Genomic DNA, 17,949 nt, shown 5'->3' with positions numbered 1-17,949 from the left:
GTTCAGAGATTTTCCCGGTGTATACGGTAAACATACGGTAGAAACAAAGTATGAAAAGAGCTAATATTAAGCAGAGTATGAAGCAAAGTACAGTATGACTGGGGGTCATCAAATACAATGTAAAACGATATTTTATGTAAAGTGATGTAACAATAGTCACTTGCACTTGTTTCAGGCTCAGTTCAGAAAAAGGAGCCCAACAACTGTAGAGTAAAAACGGAATCATATTAGTCAGTACAGATAAATATGTTAGTACACATATATATATATATATATATATTTTATCATGGTTATGCATTTTCTTAGGCCCCGTGCACAACACTTTTTTTTTAGTATAGTGTTAAAAAAAAATTTTTATTACAAAAACGTATTCAAACACTTATGACAAAGTATGTAATTTAGGAATACGTTTTTATGCAAATTGTCAGGAATACCATTTTTAGCTAAGGCAATAGTATAGTGCTTCGTGATAGTGTTTATCCTAAAAATTGTATATATGCTATTTTATATTGATAGTCAATGGCAGACATCCAAATGTCTAAAGAAAAAAATGCTAAAAAACATTTTCACTTACTGTATACACTTAACGACCAGCGCTGTAAATGTATGGCACAGGGATGGCGCAGGTAACATACAGCTGACACCCTGCTGCAACGGTTGTGATTGGAGATAGCTCTTAGATGCGGTGATCAATAGCTACTATGGCAACTCAGCGATTTGACAGAAGGAGGGGGCTCTCTCTGTCACCCAATCAGCCTCGCACTACTCAATTGCAGGGTGCCGATGGGTTATTGTGACAGCCAGGGGCCTAAAGAAGGTCTAAGGCCGGGCCTAATAAGTTGCCTATGAAGCACTGACAAGCAGTAATACACTGCACTACAGAAGTATTACAGTGATCAGAGGATCGCAAATTCAAGTCCCATAGTGAGACAAAAAAAAAATTATTAAAGCTTATATAAAAAGGATAGGGAATTGCTGCGTATTTTCCATCCGGAATTTCGGACGGAAAATACGCAGCGGAATACAGTAGCAGCAAAGTGGGTGAGATTTAATAAATCTCATCCACACGCAGCGTAAAATTTCCAGTCAAAAAATTCACCTGCGTAGCATATTTTTTTTTACGCATCATGTCAATTCCTGCTGTGGAAAGTGGACTGAATTGCTGCGTTAAAGAACAGTAAAAAAAAAACGCAGGAAATGGTGCGTTTTTTCCACAGCGGAATGTCAGCTAGTTTTAGCGGAAATGCTGCAGAAATTTTCTTCATCAATTCCGTTACGGCCCTTGATATAATAAAAAACTATAAGATCCCTTGTTTTCCAAATAAATATACACTTGCTGTATAGAGCAAAAATTCTGAATATTAAAAAAAAGTATACAAATTTGGTATCGCCACATTTGTAACAATCCTTGCCATGAAGTTGAAATTTTATTTATACCACACGGGGAATGATTTAAAAAAAAAATCCCATAAAATAATGGCGAAAAGCTACTTTAAATACCCTTAAAAAAATGTATCAAAGTTAATCAATGAGTTATATGTACTGTTATATGTACTGTACCCCAAAATGGTAATATTAATAAAAATAACTTGTCCTACAAAAAGCAAGCCCTCATACGACTTCATCTACGGAAAAAAAAAAAAGGTTACGACTCTCATATTGTAGTAATAAAAAAATGGGTAAAAAAGGGCACTTTCACATGGCAGTATTTTAGTCAGTATTTTGCATCAGTATTTATTCTGGTTATGGTTCTAAGACTCTGTGCACACCACGTTTTGGCCCTACATTTAGCGTATACTCCGGGAAAAGCTCCCAATGTATACATTAAACGTAGGCTGTGACAGATGCCTTAACAGTGTTATTCATTACCATAGAATGGTGTGCCTTAAAGGGGTTTTCCAGCTTCTGACAACTGATGACCTATCCACCAGATAGGTCATCGGTACATGATCTGTGGGGGTCCGAAACCCGGGCCCCACACAGATCAGCTGGTCATGTGCTTCCGTGCACCGGACGTACAAGCCGGAAGCTGTTCGCTCCAGCCACGGAATAGCGGCCGAGCTGCAGTACTGCAGCTCTGCTCCTATTCAAGTGAATAGAAGCGGACCTGCAGTTCTGCAGTATGGCCGCTATGCTATGTGCGGAGCCAACTGTTTCCGGGCTCCGTACATAGCATTATGTGCCACAACATCCGGTGCCCGCAGGCCACCGGAGCGGGTTATCGATGCGGTTACGGGTGTCGGGCCTGCATCGAAGACATACTGATGACCTATCCGGTGGATAGGTCATCAGTTGTCAGAAGGTGGACAACCGCTTTAAAGGTATACATCATGAAGTTGCAGGAACCAGTTCATGACGTATTCGTTAAACGGATACTTTTATAGTCTATGGGTGACAGATGCCACTATTAGGCATTCATTTATTGCATATGTCACCTATTGACTACAATGGTATTCGTTTAACGTAAACGTTATGAAAGGCTATTGAAATACCCATGACGTATACGTTATACCTGTAATGTATGCAGGGTTGCCAATCGTCCGTAAATTTACGGACAGTTCGCAAAAAACTAGTGTTTTTTTCTGCTGTCCGTAATGTCCGAAAATGCACAGTCCGGGATTTTTTCTCATTCTCCCGGTGGCATACGACACCCATAGACTCCCATGTTTAAAAAACATATACAAAGCAGTATACTTTTTTTGCCGGATCCCTATGTATAGGAAAGCGTACTCTGTTCCATCCTCACAAAAAAAGGTATACCGACATAATCCAGCCTGGCGAAGGTCAAAACAACACACTTTTGGCCACTGTTCCGATAATGAAGCCCTATGGACATATTTAGCATGTACGTTGGGAGCTTTCTCAATGTACACCCTAAACGTAGGGCCAAAACATAACCTAATATTTTTCCATCACTGGAGTGGTGTAAAGGCTTATTTTTTGTGGGAGGAATTGTAGTTTTTATTGGTTTTATTTAAAGTACTATATAATGTAATGGGAAACTGAAAATAGTTTTTGTGGGGTGGAATTGGAAAAAACTGTTATTCCTCCATTGTTATTCTGGGTTTCATTTATAAATCTTTCCACGTTTGGTAAAAATGACGACTTATTTTTACTGGTCAATACAATTACGGCGATACTAAATTTATGTACTTTTAATGATGGTTTACTACTTTTACAAAGAAAAAACGATTTGTTTTGTGTCTCCATATTCTGAAAGTCATAACTTGCAGTGTGCGGGTGAGCTGTAGTTTTTATTGGTACCACTTTGGGGTACAGGCGACTTTTGATCACTTTCTATACATTACTTTAGAGGAAAAATGGGAAAAGGGGGTCTTTTGAACTTTTAATATTTGTTTATTTTTTGTACAATACTAAAATCGTTAACAGTTTATTTAACACTTTTGTACCTGTTACATGTTTCACATCCACTTCTGGTTTTGGCTTACAAATACTGCTGCAAAATACTAACCAGAATACTGCCGTGTGGAAGAGGCCGAAGGGTGCTTACGCCCCAAACACCCCTGTGGTGATCCACCACAAAAAGTATGTCGCAAAGAGTTATGGTGTCACCAATGCAGTGCCCTAGAGATGTACTGTGCCCCCAATACCAGAGCTATATACTGTGCCCTGGAGATATACTGTTCCCCAAAAGAGTTATACTACCTTTAAAACTGTACCCCAGAGATACATACTGTATCCAAAACTTATATACTGTGCCCCAGAGAGTTAAATGTTTTTTCCCATCAGAGACATTTATGACATCCAAAGGATATGTCATAAATGTCAGATAGATGCGGGGCCCACCTCTGGAACCAGCATCTATCTCTAGAACGGGTCCCCCTAAACTCTGTTCTACAGCTCTGTGTTTCTGCTGACGCATGTGATTCCCAACCATGTAAGATGAAAACAGTGAAGCTCGCTGAGCTACGCTGGTTCCGTAACTCCCACAGTAGTGAATGGCAGTTACGGAAACAGCGTAGCATGCAAGCTATGCTGTTTCTATGGGACTTACGGAAACAGCGTAGCTCAGCAAGCTAGGCAGTTTTCATCTTACATGGTTGGGAAACAGCAAAATTAAACGCGTCAGTGGGAACACAGAGCGGTAAAACGGGGTTTAGGGGGCCCCGTTCTAGAGATAGATGCGGGTCCAAGAGGTGGGACCCACATCTATCTGACATTTATGACATATACTGTGGATATGCCATAAATGTCCCTGCTAGTAAAACCCCATTTGAAGTGCCACCAAACTGTGCCCTAGAGATATACTGTGTCCCAGAGATACAGTGCTGTGAAAAAAAAGTATTTGCCCCTCACCCCATTACTTTTATTTCTGATAATTTGCCAGATTTAAGGGTGCGCTCACACATGGTGCACTTGAAGTGTATTTCTGCAGCGTAAGACTATGCTGCGCAAAACTACAATGTATGCCAACTACGGAAAAAATATATTCTGCAGTGCAGAAAGATTTCTGTAGTTCTTGCGTTACAGAATATTTTTCCCGTACGCATACATTGTAGTTTTCCGCACCATATTTCTACACTGTGGAAATACAATGCAAGTACGTCACGGCAAGTGCACCCTAAATGAGATCATCCAACTAATTTTAATATAAGACAAAGATAACACGAGTAAACACACAATGCAGCTTTTAACCCCTTAGTGACTAAGCCTGTTTTGGCCTTCAGGACCAGCCCCATTTTTGCAAATCTGACATGTGTCACTTTATGTGGTAATAACTCCAGAATGCTTTTACCTATCCAAGCGATTCTGGGATTGTTTTCTCGTGACATGTTGTACTTTATGATACTGAAAAAATTTTGTCATTAAATTCAATATTTATTTGTAAGAAACGCCAAGATTTAGAGAAAATTAGCAAAAATTAGCATTTTTCTAAATTTTAATGTATTTACTTGTAAAACAGATAGTAATACCACACAAAATACATACTAGTTTATATTTCCCATATGTCTACTTTATGTTTGCGTCGTTTTTTGAACATTCTTTTATTTTTCTATGACCTCACAAGGCTTAGAACTTTAGCAGCAATTTCTCATATTTTCAAGAAAATTTCAAAAGGCTATTTTTTCAGGGACCAGTTCAGTTCTGAAATGGCTTTGAGGGCCTTATATATTAGAAAGTCACCATAAATCACCCCATTTTGAAAACTGCACCCATCAAAGTATTCAAAACAGCATTCACAAAGTATTTTAGCCCTTTAGGCGTTTCACAGGAATTAAAGCAATGTAGAGGTGAAATTTACAAATTTCATTTTTTTTCTTCAAAAATTCATTTGTAATACATTTTTTCTGTACCACAGAAGGTTTTACCCAAGAAATGCAACTCAATATTTATTGCCCAGATTCTGCAGTTTTTAGAAATACCCCACATGTGGCCCTAGCGCGGTCATGGACTGAAACACAGGCCTCAGAAGCAAAGGAGCACCTAGTGGATTTTGGGCCTCTATTTTATTAGAATATATTTTAGGTACCATGTCAGGTGTGAGGAGGCCTTGTGCTGCCAAAACAGTGGAAACACCCCAAAAGTGACCCCATTTTGGAAACTATACCCCTCAAGGAATTTATCTATGGGTATAGTTAGCATTTTGAACCCACAGTTTTTTTGCTACATTTATTTGAATTAGTATGTGAAGGTGAAAATCTACTTTTTTTGTGAAAAAATTAGGAAATTTTAAATTTTTACAAGGAATAAAGTAGAAAAAACACCCCAACATATGTAAAGCAATGTCTTCCGATTATAGCAATACCCCATATGTGGTAATAAATTGCTGTTTGGACCCACAGCAGGCCTCAGAAGAGAAGGAGCACCATTTGGATTTTGGATTTCTGATTTTGCTGGAATAGTTTTCAGTGCCGTGTCGTGTTTGCAATGCACTGGAGGGAATAAAACCGTGGAAACCCCCCAATAGTGACCCCATTTTGGAAACTATACCCCTCAAGGAATTTATCTAGGGGTATAGTTAGCATTTTGAACCCACAGTTTTTTTGCTAAATTTATTTGAATTAGTATGTGAAGATGAAAATCTACTTTTTTTCTGAAAAAAGGTAGCCATTTTTAATTTTTACAAGGAATAAAGGAGAAAAAGCGCCCCAACATTTGTAAAACAATTTCTCCTGATTACGTAAATACCCCATATGTGGTAATAAACTACTGTTTGGACCCACACCGGGGCTTAGAACGGAAGGAGCGCTATTTGGCTTTTGGAGCTCAAATTTAGCTGGAATGTTTGGGTGTCATGTCGAATTTGCAAAGCCACTGAACCGAAACAGTGGAAGCCCCCCAAAAGTAACCCCATTTGGGAAACTACACCACTTAAGGAATCTATCTAGGGGTATAGTGAGCATTTAGGCCCCACACGTCTTTTGCCGAATTTATTAGAATTAGGCCGTGAAAATTAATATCAACATTATTTCCACTAAAATGTTGAATTTTTTCAATTTCACAAAGGATAAACGAGAAAATGCACCCCAACGTTTGTAAAGCAATTTCTCCCGAGTACGGCAATACCCCACATGTGGTCATAAATGTTTTTTCATTAGAAAGTAATTAACCCTTTACGAACTGATTCATGTTTTGCTTTTTCGTTTTTCCTCCCCGCTTTCCAAGAGCCACTACTTTTTTATTTTTCTGTCAATAGAGCGGTGTGGGGGCTTATTTTTTGCGGGACGAGCTGTCGTTTTTATTGGTACCATTTTTTGGTACGATGCCATATCGGTGGACATAAACGGCTGTTTGGGCACGCTGTAGGGCTCAGAAGGGAGGGACGCCATTTGGCTTTTGGAGCGTATATTTTGCTTGGTAGTAGCTCTGCCGTTTTGCTGGTATTTCAGTTTAGAATGTGGGGGCACATGTAGGCTGGGCAGAGTACATCAGGGGCATAATAAGAGGGTATAATAATGGGGTAAATAAATAATAATCCACAGATATGTGGCCAGTGTCGCACTTATAAATGGCGCCCGATCTTATCCACTTTTGGAACACTCTGCACATTTTGCATCGCCATAATCTGGGAGCCGGAACTTTTTTTATTTTTTCACCACCGGAGCCGTGTGAGGGCTTATTTGTTGCGGGACAATCTGTAATTTTCATTGGTACCATTTTGGGGTACATGCGATTTTGTTGATCACTTTTTATTCAATTTTTCAGCAAGCCAGGTGACCAAAAACCATCAATTCTGACAATGATTTTTATTTATTTTTGACGGCGTTTACCCTGGGCTATAAATGACTATTATACTTTATTCTGCGGGTCGGTACGATTACGGCGATACCATATGTATATACGTTTTTTTATGTTTTGCAGCGTTTGAGCAATAAAATAACTTATTTAGAAAATAATGTATTTTCTGTGTCACCATATTCTGAGAGCCATAACTTTTTTATTTTTCAGTCAAAAAAGCTGTGTAAGGGCTTGTTTTTTGCGGGACGGGTTGTAGTTTGTATCGGTACTATTTTGGCGTACATGCGACTTTTTGATCACTTTTTATTACATATTTTGTGAGGGGTGGTGACCAAAAAATAGTGATTTTGGCATTGTTTTTCGTTTATTTTTTTTGCGGCGTTCACCGTGCGGGAAAAATAATATTATAGTTTTATAGTTGGGGTCGTTACGAACGCGGTGATACCAAATATGTGTACTTTTTTTTTACGTGTTCATTTTTTTTCCTATAATGAAAGACTTATTATAGGAAAAAAAAGCAGTTCTTGTTTATGTCACTTATAACTTTTATTTTTACACTTTTTTTAAAACATTTTTATTCTTTTTTTTACTTTTTTCACTTGTCCCACTAGGGGACACTTAGACCTGCAGCTCTGATCGCTGCTGGAATACATTACACTACACACGTAGTGTAATGCATTTCAACTGTCATTGTGACGTGACAGTCACACTGACAGGAAGCCTACGACGACCACCCTCGGGGTGGTCCTCATAGGCTTCTGTACATGGCAACCCGGAAGCCATTGTCTGGCGTCCGGTTGCCATGGGTACCATCGCCAGCCCCCGTGATTTCACATGGGGGCTGCCGATCGGCGCTAAAGACCTTAATTGTGGCGTTCAAAATCGAGCGCAGCAATTAAGGGGTTAACTGCCGATATCAGCGGCGACAGGCCGCTGATCGGCAACGGGGAGAGCAGGGCTGACACCCTGCACAGTTAACCGCCGCTGCGGTGTAGCGCCGCGCGGCGGTTAACTGTCAAAGCACTGACGTAACTGTACGTCAAGGTGCGCGAACTTACTGCTCACCATGACGTACAGTTACGTCATGGTGCGTTAAGGGGTTAAATGATCATTCCATTTATTGAGGATAAAGATTTAGAGAAAATCTGTATCACCCATGTAAAAAAAATAATTGCCCCCCTAAACCTAATAGCTGGTTGTGCCACCCTTGGCAGTAACAGCTGCAATCAAACATTTGTGATAACTGGCGATGAGTCTTTTAGATCGTTGTGGAGGAATTTTGGACCGCTCTTCTTTGTGGAATTGTTTTAATTCAGCAACATCCCCCAATGTTTTTGATAAATGAACTACCCGTTTAAGGTCTTCTCACAGCATCTCAATGGGATTCAAGTCAGGTCTTTGACTTTGCCACTCCAAATTTTGTTTATTTTGAGCCATTCAGAGGATGACTTGCTTGTGTGCTTCAGATCATTGTCCTGCTGCATAACCTAACTGCACTTAGGTCACAAACTGATGGGCAGACATTCTCCTTCAGCATTTTTCTGATAGAGAGCAGAATTCATGATTCCATCAATTATGACAAGTCGTCCAGGTCCTTCAGAAGTAAAGCAGTCCTAGACCATCATTCTACCACTGCTATGTTTGACCGTTGGTATGATGTTCTTATGATGGAATGCAGTGTTAGCTCTTTGCCGGATATAACGAGACCCATGTCTTCCAAAAAGTTACACCTTTGACTCATCAGTCCACAGAATATTATCCCAAAAGTCAGGTCATGTAGTTGCTTTTTAGCAAATGCGAGACAAGCTCTTCTGTTCTTTTTGGTCAGCAGTGGTTTGCGCCTTGCAACTTTCTAATTGATGTCATTTCTGTGTCTTCCTTACTGTGGAATCGTGTACATGGACCTTAACTGAGACATGTGAGGCCAGCAGTTCTTGAGATGTTCATCTGGATTCTTTTGTGACCTCCTGGATTAGTTGTTGGTGCGCTCTTCGTGAATTTTGGTAGGCCGGCCACTCCTGGGAAGGTTCACCACTGTTCCAAGTTTTCTCCATTTTGGATAATGACTTTCACTGTGGTTTGCTGGAGACCCAGAGACTTAGAAATGGCTTTGTAACCCTTTTCAGACTGGTAGATTTCTATTACTTTGTTTGGCATTTGTAGTTGAATCTATTCAGAACGTGGCATCATGTGCTGTTTTTTGAGACCTTCTACCCTGCTTCACATTGCCAGACAGGATATATTTAACCCCTTAGTGACCACCAATACCTTTTCATGTGAGTCACTAAGGGGCCTTAGGCTAGGCTGACGCCTTTTCACGTGAGCCTAGTCTAAGTCCTGCACGTGTCTCCCGTGCAGGCTGGAGCCGGGGCTCAGCTGTCTGATGACAGCTGAGTTCCTGCTCCAACGTCCGTGATCGAAGTTTACTTCGATCGTGGCCGTTTAACCCCTTAATGACCGGGCCTGTTTGGGCTTTAATGACCAATCCAGATTTGTTAAATCTGGTATGTGTGACTTTATCAGAGAATAACTCAGCGAAAGTTTTGAATATCCAAGTAATTCTGACATTGTTTTTTCGTCCAATGTTGTAGTTTATTTTAGTGGTAAAAGTAGACTGATACGATTTACGGAAATTAATAAAAAAATAGAAAAAATGAAGACATTTTGTAAAAATTATCATTTTTCCCTATTTTTAACGGCAATATGTCACATATGTACATACATACAGTACAATTTTTTTTATTAAATATATATTTCCATCTCTTTACTCTATTTTGGCAGCACTTTTGAAAAAAAATGTTTTTTTTTGAGCAATTTAGAAGACTTACAAGTTTAGTAATAATTTTATACATTTTGAAGTACATTTGGTTTTCCTGCACCAAGCCAGGTTTTCAGAGGCTCATAGGTGTCAGAATGGTGGAAACCCCCACAAGTGACCCCATTTTGCAAACTACACCCCTTAAGGTATTTATTAAGGGGTGTTGTAAGTATTTTGACCCCACAGTTTTTTTGTAAGAATTCATGCAAAGCAGGCGTAAAAAAATATAATCTCACTTTTTTCATAAAAGTATCACTTTGAAGACCGATTTCTTTGTAAAGCGACCATGAGAATGAAGAAACACACCCCAAAATCTATCACCCTGTTTCTCCTGTTTTCAAAAATGCCCACATTGTGACCCTAATGCATTGCCTGGACACACGGCAGGGCCCCAAAGGAAGGGAACACCCGGAGACTTTCAGGTCTCATATTTTGCTTGAAAATGTTTTAGGCCCCACTGTATATTTGGAGAGGTTTTGAACTACCAGAACGATAGAAACTCCCCATAAACGACCCCATTTAGAAAACTAGACCCCTTAAGGTATTTATCTAGGGGTGTAGTGAGTATTTTGACCCCACAGTTTTTTGCTAAATTTAATGCATAGCAGGTGAAAAAAAATAAAAAATCACTTTTTTCATAAAAGTATCACTTTGAAGACCGATTTCTGTGTAAAGCGACCATAAGAATGAAGAAACACATGCCAAAATCTATCACCCTGTTTCTCCTGTTTTCAAAAATGCCCCCATTGTGACCCTAATGTGTTGCCTGGACACACAGCAGGGCCCGAAAGAAAGGGAGCACCCGGAGGCTTTCAGGACTCCGATTTTGCTTGAAAATGTTTTAGGCCCCAATGTACATTTGGAGAGGTTTTGAGCTGCCAGAACGATAGAAACTCCCCATAAACGACCCCATTTAGAAAACTAGACCCCTTAAGGTATTTATCTAGGGGTATAGTAAGTATTTTGACCCCACAGTTTTTTGCTAAATTGAATGCATAGCAGGTGAAAAAAAATTAAACTTCACTTTTTTCATAAAAGTATCAGTTTGAAGACCGATTTCTTTGTAAAGCGAACATGAAAATGAAGAAACACACCCCAAAATCTATCACCCGGTTTCTCCTGTTTTCAAAAATACTCTCATTGTTGCCCCAGTCTGCTTATTAGACGTGTGGCTGGGCCAAAAAGAGAGGGAGCACCCTTTGGCTTTCAGGGCACAATTGAATAAATTCTCAGCCCCATATCATGCATTTAGAGGCATTGAGCTGTCTGAACAAAAAAAAAAACAACGCAGAAATGACCCCATTTTAAAAACTAAACCCTTAAAGGTATTCATCTAGTGGTGTAGTGGGCATGCGGACCAAACAATTTTTAAAGGAGGAAATAATGGGTATCATTTCAGACACTATGGGTATATAATGTTTTCTTCAAACTCTTATTACGTTTCCACATGAAATAGAGGAGACGTGGTAGAAGGTTATTTTGTTAGAAATATGCCACATTAATAAATTTGTGCGGCACAGAAGAGAATTGAAGCCGTGTATTCATAACGGATACATGTCGCTATAGACGTATTTGCCTGTACTTATGACTATGTCTTGCTGAAGAAGCAGTTGGTGCCATTATGATGTCATTGTGGACAGAATTCTGTCCTAATATAAAATCAGTCAGAGAGGAAAAAATAAACTGTACTGGAGTGACGGGCAATATCTTCAAACAAATGGAGAAAAATGTATCCAACTATGTTGCAAACTCGAGTCTGTTCACTAGATAGAAGAACACCTGTAGGGCTGTCAAGACAAGCTTTTTTTTCAGTGACTGGTTGTACAACGTCTCTTTAGCTCCATCAATCCTTATATGAGGAACGAACGTGCCAAGTGACGCGGTACACCATAACAGGCCCCTGCCCGGCAAGGTAGGAACCGCTATGTGCACAAAACAACCAATCACCTACAGAATATATAAAGGGACAGTGTCCAAAACCATCTATAGGAACAGTAAAGGATCACTAATCCCCAAAATGATATCAGTATTTCCATAAGAACCGTAACAAAGCCCATTGTGTATTGATAAGGAACAGCTCAATTATTAGAGATCCTCCAAAAAAAAAATATCATGCCCGTATCACGGTACAGAATTAGGAATGTAACAGCTGTATGTGGCAGGACATAGTCATAAGAAAAAGGAAATACATTCCCAATTTATTCTTGTAACCATTGCTAAAATGCACGACTTCCACTAATTCAGGGGCGGCACGGGTCGCAGGTGTTGGATTTATCTACTAATAAATGCAATGCCCACATTTATTTTTTATTTCAAGAACACTTGTGGGGTCCATGTTCTGAATAGACAGATGTGGGCTCCTGCACAATAAACTGTATTCATTTGTGAGTGATCAAGTCCAGGATTTAATTGTCCAAGAATTGTATAAAAAAATCATAAAGGGGAAATTTAGTTTTACAGTCTGAAATAAATACTTTACTACCTCCCCGTGAGAATCCCTCCCTCCCTTGGAAATCCCAGAAACTAAACAAAAAAATATGCATAAATGAAATTGACTCCATAAAAAGAATCCCCCCCCCCACCCCACCCTTTTTGGTTTTCCCTAAATTATAGATAAAATTAATAATTAGAAACGGTGTGGTAGGTCTCAAAACAGGGGTAGTTGCACAGGCCTGGATTTGAAGGGCACATGGGGCAGTAAATCCGGGAATCGCTCCTCCTTCCGTGTTTACTGCACACCCGGCATCTCTTTTGGGGGTATCTTTGGTTCACAGAGGCAGGAACGGGGTGAAGGAAGTGGCGCTCAGTGAGCCTTTTGACATCCTCTGACTTGAAGGAGTCTCTAGGTGCGGGGGAGTCAAACAGGAGGTGCTCTATAATTTTCTCCTGATACTGGAGGAAACTGAGCGTTCCCTGGGTCTTGTAGAGCACATAGCTGTTGTAAGTGGCCATTTGGATAAGGTAGATCGCTACCTTTTTATACCAGGCCCTAGTTTTGCGCTTGACCAGGTACGGTTGTAGGACCTGGTCAGATAGATCGACTCCCCCCATGAACTTGTTATAGTCCACCACACAGACCGGTTTCCTCTTATCAGAGGTAGCGCCCCTCTCTCTTACTGCCACTGTGGTGTCCTCGTGCACGGTGGAGAGCATGTACACGTCCTTTTTGTCACTCCATTTGACAGCTAGCAACTGGTCACTTGCAAATGAGAGTGACGCACCCCTTACTAGTCCCCTGGACACCAGTCGTTGAGGGAAGCCGACTCTATTTTTTCGTACCGTCCCACAGGCCCCTGTATTCGCAGCATGGAGGGACTTATACAGGGGGACACTGGTGTAGTAATTGTCGGTGTACTTTTTGTAGGAATGGCACCATGAGTTCCCAGACAATTTTCCCACTAATGCCAATATCCTCTGGGCATCCTGGGGGATTAAGGTGGCGGTCCCTGCCCTCATAAATGAAAAAGCCACAGGTGTAGCCCGTTGTGCTCTCGCACATCTTATAGAGTTTCACTCCGTATCGGGCTCTTTTGGAGGGGATGTATTGGCGAAACGATAGACGGCCCTTGAAGGACATAAGGGACTCATCTACCGCTAGTTTTTGACCTGGGGTGTATAAATTGAAAAATGAGTCACTTAGGAGGGAGATTAGGGGTCTCAGTTTGTTGAGGCAATCATAGGCTGGGTCACTTCTTGGGGGGATTTGTGTATTGTCAGAAAAATGCATGAAACGCATTAGAGTCTCATAGCGCGTTCGGGCCATAACGGCTGCAAATACAGGCGTGCTATGGATAGCGCTGGTAGCCCAATAGGAGCGGATAGAGTTTTTTTTTACTATGCCCATGTTTAGGGTAATTCTCCCCCAAAAAATTATTTCAGAAACTGTTGTGGGGATCCATCCTCTGGCATAGCAAGACCTGGGATTTTGGGTGCCAAATTGCCTGGCGTATAAATTCGTCTGCTGGACGATTAGTTCCAGGACCTGATCGCCTATAAACAAATGAAAAAAATTATAGGGACTAAAATTTGAGACATCTGCGTTGATGCTTGGAGTCGCTGTAAATGGCAAAACTTGGGGGGAGAAAGCAATTGCAGGATCCCAAATTGCGGAAGGGACTGCAGTACTAGGCCCGTCTCCTGACGCTTCACCGCTGACCGCTGCGTCCACCACCATAGGGCTGGGGGGTCCAGTGGCAGAAGCAGAACTTGTGTCGCTTTCTGAGCCAAGTTATGCTTCTGACGCAGTGTCCGTATCACTGCCGGAACCGCTAGAGCACAGCATGGCGTATGCCTGCTCTGCAGAGAACATTCTGCGGCTTCTGCGGTTCATGTTCACCACACTAATAATTTTTTTTTTTTTGTTTTTTTTGGAAGACAAACAAAAAACGGGGGTGATTACGTGTAATCTGGGGTGATTACTGGTAATCTGGGGTAATTACGGGTAATCTGGGATGATTACGGTAATCTGGGGTGATTACGGGTAATCTGGGGTAATTACGGACAATATTCGGATAATATCGGAACACTGGCGAGTAAGTATGTGGTGTATTTTACAGTATAATACAGCACAAGATTTGTATGGTATCTCTCTCTCTCCTCTCACAGATCAACTACAGTGAGAGGAGGGAGGGAAAGAGCACAAATCTTGTGCTGTATTTTGAAAATATGGGACTATGGTCACTGTGATAGGTATATCACAGTGACCATCTGATCAGGGACCAATTATAACGGTCCCTGATCAGTTTCTATTTACAGGCAGAATAGCTGCCTTTGACTGACAGCGCATGCGTGCGCCATTTTTTTTTAAATTTTCCCGGCGGTTGGGGGGAGGGGGGGGCACGATCGGGGGCCTAACAAGTAGTTTTTTATCTCCTCTCACCAAACATTCATGGTGAGAGGAGATAAAAAGTTAGATTTCACTGCTGCACTAATTGTAACGGCGATCGCCGGTATTCGTTGAATACCGGCGATCGCCGGTTTGGGGACCGCAAACAACGGTCCCCAGACTGTGTTCCAAGCCCTCAGCTACCTCTGGTAGCTGAGGGTAGGGAGCTATTCCTCTGCACGGCGCCGCAATCTTAATTAGATTGTGTGCGCATGCGCGGGCGCCATTTTTTTTCTCTTCCCGGCAGCTGCGGGAGGAGAAGAGAAGGGGGGCACGATCGCGGGCATCGGAGGCCCTTCAGGTTAGTTTTTTATCTCCTCTCACCAAACATTCATGGTGAGAGGAGATAAAAATGTTAATTTTCCACCGCTGCATTAATTGTAACGGCGGTCGCTGGTATTCGTTGAATACCGGCGATCGCCGGTTTGGGGACCGCAAACAACGGTCCCCAGACTGTGCTCCAAGCCCTCAGCTACCTCCGGTAGCTGAGAGCAGGGAGCTATCTCTTTTCACGCCGCCGCAATTTTATTCTGATGCAGTGCCGTGAAAAGGCCTATGCATCAGAATAAAGCCCGTTAGTGGCCGCCGTGAAAAGGCGTATTGGCGGTCACTAACGGGTTAACCCGTTGAGCTCCCTCTGTCACCCATCGGCGGCCCGCAAATGCAATCGCGGGTCTCCGATGGGGTGTCATGGCAGGTCTGCCCTGGACATATGCCTGTTAGGACGCGCCGGAGGCACGTCCTAACAGATTGGCTGTCAGATTTAGGGGGGATTCACACGAACGTGTATTGGGTCCGTGCGGGCCTCGTGGTTTTCACGCGCCACGCACAGACCAATACAAGTCTATGGGGCAGTACAGACAGTCCGTGCTTTTTGCGCAGCGTTTGTCAGCTGCGCAAAAAGCACGACATGCTCAATATCTCCACGTATTTCGCGCATCACGCACCCATTGAAGTCAATGGGTGCGTGAAAACCACGCAGGTCGCACGGAAGCATTTCCGTGCGAACCGACTGAAACAGCGCACCAGCTGTCAAAAGGATGAATGTAAACAGAAAAGCACCACGTGCTTTTCTGTTTCCAAACATCCAAACGGAGTGTATTTGAGATGTGCGAACACGGACAACCGAACCGAACTTCACCGGGTTCGGCCGAACTTGTTTTGGCCGAACCCGGCAAAAAAATTTCCGGTACGCGACGTCAGGAGATAGTCACTGTCCAGGGTGCTGAAAGAGTTAAACTGTTTCAGCACCATGGACAGTGACTTCTGATCCCAATATACATGAACCTGTAAAAAAAAAAACGAAGTTCTGACTTACCGAGAACTCCCGGCTTCTTCCTCCAGTCTGACCTCCAGGGATAACAATTCAGTCCAAGTGACAGCTCCAGCCAATCACAGGCCAAGCACAGGCTGCAGCGGTCACATGGACTGCCGCGTCATCCAGGGAGGTGGGGCCCGATGTCAAGAGAGGCGCGTCACCAAGTCAATGGCCGGGAGGGAAGTTCTCGGTAAGTACGAAGTTTTTCTTTTTTTTAACAGGTTTCTCGATATTGTGTTCGGCATTCACTGTCGAGGGTGCTGAAAGAGTTACTGCCGATCAGTTAGCTCTTTCAGCACCTTGGACAGTGACGGGCGTCGACTAGCCTCATCTCTATGATGGCGGCTGCGCGAAAATTACGCAGCCACGCATCATACACGGATGACACACGCAGCTGTCAAGTGGTTTTTGCGCGCGCAAAACGCCGCGTTGTTTGCGCGCGCAGAAACGCAACGTTCGTCTGAATCTGCCCTTACACTGACAGGCAATAATGCTCTGGTATACGAAGTATACCAGAGCATTATAGCAGAGATCTGAAGATCGCACAGTAAAGTCCCCTAGTGGGACTAGTGAAATAAATAATAAATGTGAAATAAAGATTAATAATAAAAAGTACAGTAAAAAAATAAATGAAACCATTTTTTTCCATAAAAAGTGGTTTTATTTAGTAAAAGTGTAAAAAATAAATAAAAGTACACATATATGGTATGGCCGCGACCGTAATGACTCCATTAATAAAGTTAATATGTAATTTAAACCGCAAGGTGAACACCGTAAAAAAAAAACGCAAAAAACAATGGCGAAATTGCAATTTTTTTCCATTGCCCCCAAAAAGTCATAATAAAAATGAATCAATAAGTGCCATGCACGCCAAAACAGTACCAATCAAAACTACGTCTCGTCCCACAGAAAACAAGCCCAAAAAATCACTACATTGATGGAAAAATAAAAAAGTTACGGCTCTTGGAAAGCGACAATGCAAAAACAAATCATTTTAGTTCAAAAGTGTTTTTATTGTGCAAAAGTCGTAAAACATAAAAAACCTCTACATATGTGGTATCGCCGTAATCGTACCGACCCATAGAATAAAGGTAACATGTTATTTACGTCGAACAGTGAACAGCATCAATTTAAAAACGCATAGAACAATGGCGGAATTTCAGTTTTTTTTATAATCCCCCCAAAAAAAGTTAATAAAAGTTAATAAAAAAATTATATTTACCCAAAAATGGTGCTATTAAAAAGTACAACTAATCCCGCAAAAAACAAGTCCTCATACAGCTATGTAGACGAAAAAATAAAAAAGTTATAGCTCTTTGAATGCGACTATAGAAAAACGAATAAAATAGCTTGGTCATTAGGGCCTAAAATGGGCTGGTCACTAAGGGGTTAATGATATTTAGATTCAACATGTCTGGCAATAATAATGTCTGGTTGTGGCTAGTGGAATTGAACCCAATTGCCAATTGAATTTAGTAAACTGGTTTATTTAGTACCTATGGGGGCTATTACTTTCTCACATAGGGCCAGGTAGTGCTAAACAGCATTTTTTCTTCAATAAATAAAATCATCATTTAAAAACAGCATAAAGCGGGAATTTTTCAACCTTTCCACGCAATTTTTCTGGCGTTGAAAAGTCGCAAAAGGGCTCAAAAGCCGAGATTTGAGTTTTATTTGGGCAGTTTTGGCATTTTTGCGCCACCCTCCCGTCTATTGTGGAAAATGGGC

The 17,949-nt window shown here is 41.5% G+C and overlaps 1 long non-coding RNA gene across 1 annotated transcript in view; it reads left to right on the top strand.

The window, feature by feature from the left end:
• LOC142656317 (uncharacterized) overlaps positions 1–17,949 on the top strand; it is a 31,608-nt gene that overhangs the window by 10,835 nt on the left and 2,824 nt on the right. The window lies entirely within an intron of this gene.

The sequence above is a fragment of the Rhinoderma darwinii genome, chromosome 6, assembly GCF_050947455.1.
Source record: "Rhinoderma darwinii isolate aRhiDar2 chromosome 6, aRhiDar2.hap1, whole genome shotgun sequence".
Classification (NCBI taxonomy): domain Eukaryota; kingdom Metazoa; phylum Chordata; class Amphibia; order Anura; family Rhinodermatidae; genus Rhinoderma; species Rhinoderma darwinii.
This window is presented reverse-complemented; position numbering and strand designations above follow the sequence as displayed.